The 13,653-nt window shown below is 40.6% G+C and overlaps 1 long non-coding RNA gene across 1 annotated transcript; it reads right to left on the reverse strand.

The window, feature by feature from the left end:
• Positions 1-3,154: 3,154 nt before the first annotated feature.
• Positions 3,155-7,908, reverse strand: LOC149125412 (uncharacterized). The gene is made up of 3 exons (XR_016211413.1): positions 7,788-7,908; positions 7,559-7,653; positions 3,155-3,901 (listed from the first exon to the last, which is right to left on the reverse strand). It is a non-coding gene; the product is annotated as an uncharacterized LOC149125412 (long non-coding RNA).
• Between the last annotated feature and the right edge of the window lie 5,745 nt (positions 7,909-13,653).

A 13,653-nucleotide genomic window follows, 5' to 3' on the forward strand; every position in this document is an offset into this window, starting at 1 on the left:
GAGAGCTGGCCTGGAAGAGGGGCAACCGGGAAAGAATCCAATACCCCAACTGGGACTAGAACCCGGTGTGCCAGCGCCGCTAGGTGGAGGATTAGCCTATTGAGCCGCGGCGCCGGCCTCCATAACCCAATTTAAAAGCCACCTATGCATCCTTAATCTGAAAGGCAGAAATTTAATCTCAGTCAATGTGGGGACCACCACTCTCCCCGCTGCCAACTTCCTCAGGCTTTATCTGATTTATGGGGAGAGATTACATGGATAGATCAGTGGGGTCAAGTGGAGGGAAGAAGACACCTAGGCTGGGCTGCTACTTCCCTGGGCAGGCACATGTCTGCTGGGTTTGTGTCTATTCAATGTTGGTTCCTGACAAGTCACTGTTGAATCAGCCCTCATTTTCATTCCAGAGCCCTAGTGACTGGTGCCTCTCAGGTCATTTCTATGTCCCACTCAGGAGTGGATATGAAGCTGCTTTCATGCCACAGGTGCTGTGGAAACCAAGTGGGGTCATCCATAAGTCCTGCACCAAATTCATGCTTTTCTCTGGCTTGATTCCCTGCTGTCACATCCTGATGAGCACCGGGAGCTTTTAAAAGCCTTCCAGGCCAGGCACACTGGACACTCAAAACAGCCCTTGCATTACGGAGTGTGTTGCTCTCACTGGGCTCCATCTGAGAACAGAGCTGTGGGCCTCTCTGCAGCTGAATCCTCCAAACCCATGGTAAAAACCAGAGTGCCTACTTCTTTCTAACTTCCTCCGTGACTCCTTCACCCCAGCCCACAGCCCTCTCTAGCCCAATAAACCTTGAACAACCAGGGGCATGCGAAGTAGATCTAACTCATGGTGCATTGTCAGAGTTGTGCATCTCCTCAGAGCCTTGCCTTCTGGAATTCAAGGCTTCTCTCTGCTTCTAGTAAAGTCTCTACTCATTCTTATGATCCCAATATCAAAACCACAGAGCAACTATAAAGTAACTGGAAATTGTAGGAGAAAAAGGTCCCATGATATTTCAGAAAACAATTCTACTCTGTTATTTTAAAATGACTCTAATATTATATTCATAATAATTTGGAATTGTAATTGAGCACTTTCCAGAATCACTAATAAGGAACAATTATTAGATGGATGACTTCAGGCCTCAGTAAAAACATAATAAGAAAAATGAGGAAAAATTATACAATGTTAAAATTGGAAAAATCTTAGAGGGCATTAATTCATACTTTGGCCCCAAGAATCCCTTAAAAGTCTTTTCCCTCTGTGAAGTGGACACTGTTGTGAAAACAATTTGATAACACAAAAATACTTTAAAAATCTCATTGAAAAATGGAATTGAAAGATAAGTATATTTTGGTGTAAAACATGTTGGGATGCATGCATAGTTTTTCATAGTATGTGTTTTCCATAAACTCTTTGAAGACCCTTGTGTGTATTATCAACTGCATGATTTCCTCCTTTAAAGGTAAACCAGAAAATGTATACTGTTAGTCTTTGACTTCAGCATAACGTAGCAATTTTTGCTGGACATAGACCAGCTCTGGAAAGGAATCCTGGCCCAAACTGAAGGTCAGGAGAGACACACAGAAGCTGCTCTCCTCCCACTCTAACCTGCTGGACCCCAATTCCACACTGATCTCTCCATGCACCTTCGCAGACACCTGCCTGCCCTGCTCCCATAGCAACAGCACTGACTGCTCCTGGGTTTGCAGCTTGCAGCCTTTCCCCAGGCCCCTGTTGTGCATCACCCTGTAGCCAACTTCTTGGCTGGGCCCCTAGTGCCCCTCGTCCCTAATTCAGGCTCTTGGGCTGTCCTCAAGATCAGGTCCTGAAATCCTGATCCACATTCCTCCTGGCTTGGACCACAGAGGACTAAGACCCAGCTCTTGATATAAGAAACTCATAGAGTTCTGCATCGATAGAGCATGGTACACAATCCTGAGCCTCAAAAGCTTTCATTTACTTAGCGTCCCCCTGAGTAACGCTGTAAAAGATTCCTAAATCCACAGAATTTCTCCAGAATCCACTTACCTCAGTGAAGTCATCCCCGTCTGGTTTTTAAGAGCGATTTCCCCTTTTGAGACACTGGTGCACCACGTGATGCCATTCATCTATCTTCTGTTATTCACTGTCTTGGAAAGACCAGTGATGCAGTGTAGAGAGTATGGCCTTCTTTTTTTTTCTTTTTTGGCAGGCAGTGTGGATAGTGAGAGAGATAGAGACAGAGAGAAAGGTCTTCCTTTTGCCGTTGGTTCACCCTCCAATGGCTACCACTGCCGGCGCGCTGCGACTGGTGCACCGCACAGATCCGAAGGCAGGAGCCAGGTGCTTCTCCTGGTCTCCCATGGGGTGCAGGGCGCAAGCACTTGGGCCATCCTCCACTGCACTCCCTGGCCACAGCAGAGAGCTGGCCTGGAAGAGGGGCAACCGGGACAGAATCCAGCGCCCTGACCAGGACTAGAACCCGGTGTGCCGGCACCACAGGTGGAAGATTAGCCTATTGAGCTGTGGCGCCAGCCGAGAGTATGGCCTTCTGAGACAGATGACCCTGAGTACACTGCTCCAAACCACCTGCTCCTAGTTTTGTGATCCCCAGCAAGTCACTTAACCTCTGTGAATTTATGCTTCTTTTTATTAAGAAAAAAGATGTATAATTAAATCGGTTGCACAAATATATTGTGAGGAAGCTGCAAGAAGCTGCGTGTTCCCTGTGATGAAGACAACGTGAGACCTTCAAAGCCTGTGTTTATCTGAACGAGCAGAATGGTATAGCAGGAACAGAATAAAAGCCCTCTGTTCTAGGGCTGGTTCTGCTTTAATCGTTTTTTTCCAGTTTAGATAAATCTCTTCTGTTTAGGGGTGGGCCGTGGAAGACAATGCTTTTTCTTTTTATATTCCTGATGTTTCTTCCCATGTGCAGGGAATATGAGAGATATAATGTTTTTGCTTTCCTTCCACTTCTTCACTTAATTGTTTTTTTGAGATTTATTTTATTTAAGTAAACTGAAAATAGACCTTTGTGAAGATTAAGAGTGGGCAGAGGAGAGGGGGGAAGGGTGGGAGTATGGGCAAGAGGTGCAAAGGATCCTTTGCTCCTAAACCTATATATATGAAATACAAGGAATTTGTATGCCTTAAATAAAATGTTCAAAAGATTCACTTTATTTATTTGAAAGGCAGAATAAGAGGGAGAGTCTGTGAGAGTGGGAGTTGGGGACTCTTCCATTTGCTAGTTCACTCTCCAAATGGCCACAACAGCCAGACCTGGGCCAGGTGGAAGCCAAGGATGGGGAACTCCATCCAGGTCTCACAAGTGTGTGGCAGGAACCAGGCAGTTGGGCCATCTTCCACTGCTTTCCCAGGTGCTTCAGTAAGGAGCTGGATTGGAAGTAGGATAGCCAGGATAGCACTAACACTCTGATATGGGCCTGGCTTAACCCACCACACTGCAATGCTGGCACCCTCTTCAGTCACTTCTGTCCACGGCAAGTAAATGCCGATCTGCCCGTCTGCTTGCTCGTCCCTCCCTCTTGCAAGTAGTGGCCACAGGGGATGAAGTCCACTCCATCCCTACTTGCACAGGCTCTGCTCATGGGGAGACACTGCACCAGGTCAGCATAGCTGAGTGAGTTATTCTAATACTGAGTGGTTCAGTGTCAAGGCTTTGTATCAGATATGAGTCACTTCACCCAATGTCAGAGTGCATCAGCAATACAGATACTAGCAAGGTTCCACCTGACTCACTCTTGTCTTTTAATTGAATCAGAACTTAGTAAGCAATAAAGCTTTAATTAATTAGGACTTTTACCCACACCCTACAGACTTTCACTTCTCTGGATCTCAAATTATTCATCTGTAAACTGAACTGGGTATTCTTTGTGGTCATTGTTTGTTGTAAAATCTTGTAATCTGAAAAAGAGAATGAATATTATAACATTTCATATCGTGTATATTAGGTAGCAACTATTCAACAAAAGGCAATGTCTTCAATTCCATACACAATGACACAAAAAGATGAACTCAATATTGGGTGTTTTCTTCGCTTTACAGGAGAGTGGATATAGCATTTTTTTGTAGTTTCCCAAATGCTTCATTCTGTGAAGAACTTCAAAGGTAAAGCATTGTATGTAGCTCCCTCATTAATCAAATTGTAAGCATTTCCCAAATTTCTAAAAAATCGACCTTGGAAAAAATGAATCTGATTCCAGGATAGTCCTAAAAAAACCTGTCAAGATTTTAGTGGGATAGTCAGTTAACTATCCCATTTCTCATCCAAAAGGGATAGTTAACTGATATATGGTTGACAACTGGAGAACCAGAGGTTGTGGGCCCCAAGTCAGTTAATCCACTTATAGAGTTGTATTATCACCAACATTTTAATGCCTGGGAAGAAGGATTATTCTTCCTGTGTAATATGTAGCTAAGGAACTCCAGGTTGGTGAACCACGGTTGAGGACAGGACAAACACCCAGGAGGGAACTGGTGGGCTAGTTACTGGTAATGAATTAGTTTGGCTGTAAGTGAAAAAAGAAATTCAAGGCAAATCAGCCTTGCAAATGTTAGGTGTGTATGTGTGTATGCATGTGTGTGTGTGTGATGTGTGTGTGTGTGTGTGTGTGTGTGTGTGTAAAGTCAAAGATGTCAAAAATCCCTGAGGGAAAAGTTACTGAGGGAAAGGCATGAGTATGCGAGAGGTGTGAACAAAACCAGACCCTGGGGAAGAAAACATGGCAGAATTATTTCTCTTCTAATCCCCCCTTCTCCTCCATTCCCCCTGCCCCTTACTAACATTTGACAACTTCCATTTGGCAGGAAATATGACCACTGATAGATGCTGAATCTTTGGTTCTTTAGAAAATGGAAGAACTTTGGTACCCACTCCTAGACTTGTGACCAGTTACATGTGAAGATATATATATATATGCATATGTATGTGTGTGTATTAAACATGGATTGATTGTAGGTTTTCAGATCAATGGCTTTTTAAAGTTTATTTATTCATTTATTTATTTTTAGAGACAGAGAAACTGAGAGACTGAGATCTTCCATTACTGGTTCATTTCCCTAATGCCTCCAACAGTCAGGGTTCGGCCAGGATGTAGCCAAGAACCAGCAACCCAGTTAGGTCTTGCATGTGGGTGGCATGGATTTGAGTACTTTGAACCATCATCTGCTACCTCCCAGGATACACATTAGCAGGAAGCAGGAATCGGACATAGAGCTGGGACTCAAACCCAGTCACTGGATATGGGGCTAGGCATCCCAAGCATCAGTTTAACTGCTGTGCCAAATTCCTGGCCCTATATATTTTTTAAGTGAAAGCTTTCAAAGTGGCAATGTTTTGAGGTAACACTAGGTATGTTCTTCTGAAAAGGAAGAAGTCCTCTGGACAGAAATGACCAGGGAAGCCTTGGGGAAGTCATAGTAGGTTGAGCCCTGTGACTGCCTACCCTTATACCACAATACTATGTTTGCAGCTGAGGACATGTGAGCATGAGGAATTAAAACAAGACATAAAATATTGGGCTGGCATGATTAATAAGCAGAAAAAGACTTTATTCTCCCGTGTAAACTTTTATGACCAAAGCCATGTTGGACTGTGTGGTTAAGTTCAAAGGCCTAAGTAACACCTTTTCTTTCTCCCCCCTAAAAACTTCACCTCCTCTTCCTCTGAAACCAGAGAGGGGTTCCTCTCTCCACAGTGTGAGACAGAGACACTCTACACCATATCTCATAGATTTGTAAGGAAAGGTATGATATGTACAGTGTATTTGGCCCCCAAGGTCACATAAGGAGGCTTTATTCTTATTCTCATTTCATAGGGTTGTAAACCAAGGCATGAGATTTTAAGTAACTTCTCCAAGGCACTATAGCTGAGCAGTGGTAGTACAATAATTTGAATATGGTAGCCCTGGCTCCAGTGCCAGTTCATACAATTTTTGAACAGAAGACATTATATAATTATTATTAAATTCTTAAGTTCCTCAATAGAATTCAAAATTAAAATTTAAAGATAAATTTCCCTCAAAAATAACAAAGCCTAAAATCTCTCCCCTCCTTCATTTGTTATTCTGCTTTGTCTTTTTTTTTAACTTTTATTTAATGAATATAAATTTCCAAAGTACAGGCCGGCGCCGTGGCTCACTAGGCTAATCCTCTGCCTAGCGGCGCCGGCACACTGGGTTCTAGTCCCGGTCGGGGTGCCAGATTCTGTCCTGGTTGCCCCTCTTCCAGGCCAGCCCTCTGCTATGGCCCGGGAGTGCAGTGGAGGATGGCCCAGGTGCTTGGGTCCTGCACCCACATGGGAGACCAGGAGAAGCACCTGGCTCCTGGTTTCGGATCAGCGCAATGCGCTGGCCACAGCGCGCCGGCCGCGGCGGCCATTGGAGGGTGAACCAACGGCAAAAGGAAGACCTTTCTCTCTGTCTCTCTCTCTCACTGTCCACTCTGCCTGTCCAAAAAAAAAAAAAAAAAATTCCAAAGTACAACTTATGGATTACAATGTCTTCCCCTCCTCATAACTTCCCTCTCACCCACAACCCTCCCCTTTCCCACTCCCTCTCCCCTTCCATTCACATCAAGATTCATTTTCAATTCTCTTTATATACAGAAGATCAGTTTAGCATACATTAAGTAAAGATTTCAACAGTTTGCACCCACATAGAAACACAAAGTGAACAATACTGTTTGAGTACTAGTTATAGCATTAAATCACAATGTACAGCACATTAAGGACAGAGATCCTACATGAGGAGTAAGTGCACAGTGACTCCTGTTGTTGACTTAACATCTGCTTTGTCTTAAACATAACTCTAAGAGCTTTTCCACTCACCATTCTATTTCCTCCCTTAAAGCTTTCTTGCTTTTCATTTGTTCACTTCCCCTGTGGTACCTACTAACTCACACCTACATCTCTGCACCCTTACTGCTATCTTTGATGTGATCCACTGAACAGTTCCAAAGCCTACACAAGGCTTTGACTGGATGCATCTCAAATGTAGTATTTGGGGAAAGTAGAACTGCTTCTATTCTCTGAAATTCATCCCCCCAGCTATTACCCTTCCCGAGCTGCAAATATGTGGGTGGAATATTTCTGAATTTAAGATGCTCAGCTACTGTTTCACAGAGAATAATACATGGTCCATTCTGCTTCTACATCTTCCATGTGATAATGGCTCTTAATGAGGGATTTAGGTGCCAGGAGATCAGTAATATTCACATCCTCTGAGAGATAGTATGAGAAGGAAAGAGGATGAGTGATATCAGAATCCCTAGATATGGACTTTGATTCACTCATTTCATAATAGCTGTTTAACCTTGAGAAAATCAGTTAATACTTGTGAACTGTAATTTCTTCTCATTTTTTTTTAAAAAAAAGCACAGTAATAAATCTACCATATTTAGGATTTATACTCAGCATTGTGAAAGAAAACCTAAAACAACAGTGGCCTACATGGCATGCCTGCCTAGTTCTTCTATATACACTGGCTGGCATGGTGGCTCAGAGATTATCAACATTTAAATTCTTTTAACTTGTGTTCTATCACTCCCAGTGTACAGTTTCACCTTGTGATGCATGAGGGTTTCACTTCCTCCCACGGTCACAACATATCTGCTATCTGGTTACAAATGAGAAAGATGAGCCGAAGAAACAGATGACCCTGCGTGTAAGCACATTATTCAGAAGTTAAAAGCAGGGAATGGCATCAGAGAAAATGGCAGAATTAGAGAACACCCTAAAACTATGTTCTTCATTAAAGCAATGACAAAACTTGCAAAAAATAATCAGAATTACCTTTTTCAGAACTCTGGAAACTATCCACAGGCTTACTGCAACCCGGGAAGCATTTTTTCAAGAAAGGCAGCCAAGCTTCAGTGAGAACAGTACATTGTATGCGTTTTAACTTACCCTAGACTCACGCCTTTATCTCCAGGTCCACAGTAGCCTTGGAAACCTAACGTCTGCATTCTCAGTGAACACATGCAGTCTGGTAGCCACTGGAGGAAGCTAGAGCTCCCTCGAAGCCTCACTCCCAAAGAACTGTCATTATTTGGATTGTCCAGTGAATGATCTCACTTCTGAAACTGTCTGTCTTCGACATGTCTCAGATTGATCCAGTGTAAAAAGTCTTTCCCTAATCTTAGTTGAAAACAATTATAGGCACGTATTCAAATTGCAGCTAGCTGAGACAGCTATCCCGAGTGGATAAATCTGAAAATAGATCTACCATATGACCCAGCCATCCCACTCCTTGGAATTTACTCTAATGAAGTGAAATCAGGATATGAAAGAGTGATTTGTACCCTCATGTTCATCACAGCTCAATTCACAATAGCTAAGATATGGAATCAACCCAAATGTCCATCAACTGATGATTGGATAAAGGAATTATGGTATATATACACTGTGGAATACTACTCAGTGATAAAAAATGAAATCCTGTCTTTTGCAACAAAAATGGATGCAACTGGAAACCATTATACTTAGTGAAATAAGCCAATCCTCAAAAGACAGATACCATATTTTTTGCTAATCTGTGGTAAATAATAGAATACCTAAATAATGTAATGTTTAGAGTTAAAGGACATTTTGAGATTCAATCATTGTTTACAGCCCTTGTCTCAACTGCTAAGGAACAGTGTTTCTTCATACTATTTGTTGAACTCTTTATTTGGTGTAGGGTTACCTTTACAATCATTAAGTAAACTGAAAATAGATCTTTGGAAAAAATTGAGTGGGAAAAAGAGAGGGAGGAGGAAGAAAGTTTGGGGCACTGGCAGAAGAGAGTGTAGGGTGAGAAGTATCACTATGTTCCTAAAACTGTATACCCTAAATAATTTTTTTTAATTAGGGCAAACAACACAGGAAGACTAACTAAGAAGCCTAAATGAGAAAAGATGTTGAGGGAGACTTTGAAAAGGTCTGATATATCCTTGGGAATACAGAATGCCACATGCATGTATATAGTTAGGCGCATATCCAGGGCTCTGCATATGCTCATGAAAGACTTGGGAAGGCTCTAAGTTCTCACTTTGGCTCTGACAAGTAGGAAATGAAGGCTAAAGTTGAGTTTCCAACTACATATCTGAGGGCTGAAGACAAGTGCCAACATGCAAACAGAATCTTTTGGCAAAAATTATAAGACATATTGCTTCTACACCTTTAGGAAAATTTCTATGAAGTCATTAAATGAACCATGAAAGCTATAGGGGACATATACAACAAACAATAAAGACTTTGCAGAATTCATTCTGATAAGTCAGTAAATAAACAGTAAGAAAACCCTGTGTGTGTCAGTAGGGGTAGAGGAGTTCTGATTTCCAGAATTATCAAATGATTTTTTTTAACTTTTACTTAATAAATATAAATTTCCAAAGTATAGCTTATGGATTACAATGGCTTCCCCCCCCATAACTTCCCTCCCACCCACAACCCTGCCATCTCCCACTCCCTCTCCCATTCCATTTGCATCAAGATTCATTTTCAGTTATCTTTATATACAGATGATCAATTTAGTACATATTAAGTAAAGATTTAAACAGTTTGCACCCACACAGAAACATAAAATGTAAAATATTGTTTGAGTAATAGTTATAGCATTAATTCACATTGAACAACACATTAAGGACAGAGACACTCATGACAAGAGCCTAGGGAGATTACTGGCGCCATAAACAGGAGTGTCAATTTGTTAAGTCAACAACAGGAGTCACTATGCACTTACTCCTCATGTAGGATCTCTGTCCAAATGATATTATTTAAAATCTCCAATTTTCAACAAAATCTATGATCATGATAAAGAGAAAGTACAACTTATAAATAGGGACAAAGCAATCAATGGAAACTGTCCCTGTAGAAATCCAGACATTGCATTTATTAGACAGACATTACATCAATTATTTTAAATACTTTCAAAGAACTAAAGGGAGTAATGTCTAAAGAACTAGTGAAAACTCTGAGAATTGCCTTAATTAAGTTAGTTTTAACCTAATCTAGATTTTGATAAAATAAGATGTTCATTGTAATCAACAGAACCATCTAAGAGAATAAGTCAAAATATATGGGAAAAGGACTAACAAGGAAGGAAAAGTAAATGATATGCTAGAAAGTATCTATTTAAAAGAAAATGGAGGGGTCAGAGCTGTGACATAGCAGGTACCTACAGTGCCAGCATTCCATATGGGTGCTGATTCGAGTCCCAGCTGCACCACTTCCAATCCAGCTCTCCACTATGGCCTGGGAAAGCAGTGGAAGATGGCCCAAGTCCTCGGACCCCTGCTCCCATATGAGAGACCCAGAAGAAGCTCCTGGCTCCTGGCTTCAGATCAGTGCAGCTCTGGCCATTGCAGCCATCTGGGAAGCAAACCAGCGGATGGAAGACCTCTCTCTCTCTCTCTCTCTCTCTCTACCTCTCTGTAACTCTGCCTTTCAAATAAAAAAAATCTTTAAAAAATAAATAAATAAAAGAAAATAGAGAGAAGAGCTGTGTACAAAACAAATAAATCTTACTTTAGCAATAATTATATAAAATGTAAATGCATAAATAGTAAAAGATTGACAGAATTAATTTTTAGAACATAATTCAAAAAATAAAAGAAAAATAAGAAAGGAGGGAAAACAGAGGATTGGAGCAGGGAGGGAAGAAGGATCAGCATTAGAATCCACAGCTTTAAGAGTCCCACAAGTGCAAAGTGCTGAAATCTTTACTTAGTATATAGTTGGTCTTCTGTACATAAACTTAATTTAAAATGAATCTTAATGAAGAATAGAATGGGAGAGGGAGTAGGAGATTGGATGGAATTTGGGGGGTAGGGTGGGTATGGGAGAAAGAACCACTATATTCCTAAAACTGTACCTATGAAATTTGTATTCATTAAATAAAAGCCTTCTAAAAAAAAAAAAAAAAAGAGTCCCACAAGACTGCCCTCATCTGAAAAGGCTGTCACAAGTATCAAGTTGCCCCACTTCATTACTTAGCTGAAAAGCTGTGACTTCTCTCCCTTTCAGTATCAATAATTTGCTAGAATAATTCATGAGACCTATGAAAATTAAGGTGTTTACTTGCTATGATCAGTTTCTTACCAGTCAGCTATTGCCAAATGGGAAAGTTACATAGATCACGATATGAAGATGGTGGCATAGAGCTTCCACACCCACTCTGAGCATGTCACTCTCCTAGTACCTTGATGAATTCAGTCTTCTGGGGCTCTTTTAACCCCATTTAGGGGTTTCTGGAGGCTTCATTCTGTAGGCATGATTGAGTATATTATAGGTCAATGATAATCAACCCAATCTCCAGCCCCACTCTTCCCTGGAGGATGGATGTGGGACAGAAAGGTCCATGCTTCTAATTAAGATGGTGCTATCTGCTGACTTTCCAAAACGAGTTACTTCATTAAAACAAAAAAATTCTTCTATGACCCTTGTCACTCAGATTCCAATAGCTTCAGAGCTCTATGCCAGGTTCTGGGGATAAAGACCAAGTGTCTTTCCTAAACCACAAGGACACTAATAAAGCGGTTAATTCATCAAGGGAGATAATAATTATAAGCATATATGCACCTAAAAACAGAACCTCAACACACATGAAGCAAAAATGGACAGAACTGAAGGGAGAATTAAATGATTCAGCAACAATAATTAGACTTGAAGACCCCACTTTGAATAATGGGTAGAACAATTAAATAAAAGGCAAATAAGAAAACAGAAAACTTGAACAACTGCATAGTCCAACAAAACCAAACAGACATCTATATAATGTTCCACCCAACAATAGAATATAAATTCTTCTGAAGCACAGGTGCAGAACATTTTCCAGGATTTATTAGTCCATAAAGCACGTCTTAATGATTTAAAGAGATTGAAATCACACCAAGTTTATTCTCTGATCATAAAAGGATGAAGTTATAAACAACAGAAACAATTTTTGAAGTTAAAATATGTGAAAATTAAACAAGACATTCCTAATGAATCAATAGATCAAAGAAGAAATCAACAACAAAGAAATTGCAAAAGATGCACCCATCATTTTCAGTTATATTATACTGGGCATAACTTAGACACATGACTAAAAGAATTGTCATATGAAGCTTGGAGGTATCTTTACTCTGACAATGCATTTAAAGTTTAAATGCTGTGATATTGTGGAAAAATAAGGGAATAGATATTGGGGAATATATATCAGTCTCGGACATGTAAGCTCGGTGTGGGTACCAAATAGAAAAAAATGTAAGACCTTTGTAACTCATAAACCGTTATACAAAAGTGAGTCATTGTTATTACTCATCTGGTCAGGTTAGCAGGGATGCCAGCCATCTCCAAGGCTGACTCAACCCCTAATTGAACAAACACTAAAAAAAAAAAGTATGTTGAACTGAATTCAACATTTATTAGCCAAAATTTCAACCTCTCAGTGCAAGCACAGAAGAGTGTTTCTTCACAAAAGTAGGTTAGAGAAGAGCCTCTTGCTTCCACAAAGTTTCCCTGAAACAGAAGTCCTCTGTTCACATCTTCTTGGGAGCAGGGAGTGTCTCCATAGCAGTTATCACTGTGGGCATTACTAACAGTTTGAGAAATTTGAATAGCCCTTATGAGTTCTTTCTCTCTGATGTTCTTGTGCCGACTGAAATTTGTCATGATTTCTGATTTTTATTTAGAATCTGTTAAATAATTTCACTTTGTATGAAAGAAAAGCAGGGAATATAGCTAATATGCAGTTGAATAAATAAAAGTCCTTGGCCTTGATTTATAAATATTTGCAAACATTAGAGTACCTATAGAGTCTTATCCTAGACCCATGCTTTGAAAGTGCGGTAAACTAGGGCCAGTGCCGGGGCACAGTAGGTTAATCCTCCTCCTGTGGTGCCTACATCCCTTATGAGCCAATACTAGTCTCAGCTGCTCCTCTTCCAATCCAGCTCTCTGCTGTGGCCTGGGAAAGCAGTAGAAGATGGCCCAAGTCCTTGGGCCCCTGCACCTGCATGGGAAACCGGGAAGAAGCACCTGGCACCTGGCTTCAGATCGGTGCAGCTCTGGCCATTCCAGCCATTTGGGGAGTGAACCAACAGATGGAAGACATTTCTCTGTGTGTCTCTCTCTCACTGTCTGTAACTCTACCTCTCAAATAAATAAATAAAGTCTTTTAAACAAATTTAAGAAAAAAAGTGCAGTAAACCAGTCACAGAACAAACACCCTTTTTCCAAATCTGGTATCCAGTCAACTCTGTTCACAAGAGGAATTACAAAATAATAACAATCTACATGACAAATATCAAAATCCAAAATAATTTCTATATATTGAAGAAATAATCAAAAATAAATAAATACTCCGATGTCCTCCCTTCTAGAGTATTATTGTTAGAATAAAGCATAATATAAAATATTCCTGGATTTGGGGCAATATGTTCACCACAATCTAGAAGCTTCTTTGGGATCGATGTTTAAACAAAATCTGATGTAACATTTTCATTTTACCTCAATGTATTTCTATGTTGTTCTTTTGTCAAAAATATTATATTAAAATGCTTACATCAAACACTAATGATATTCCAAGGAGAATGACCATGTGTAACATATGGCTGCAGTACCCCCACACAGCGTGGCACTCTCCTTTTAGAACTCTTGAGAATAGGATAAGACCAGGGCTTGTTTCATGTTCATT

The sequence above is a fragment of the Oryctolagus cuniculus genome, chromosome 7, assembly GCF_051225735.1.
Source record: "Oryctolagus cuniculus isolate XC-2025 breed Fujian yellow rabbit chromosome 7, ASM5122573v1, whole genome shotgun sequence".
Lineage (NCBI taxonomy): Eukaryota > Metazoa > Chordata > Mammalia > Lagomorpha > Leporidae > Oryctolagus > Oryctolagus cuniculus.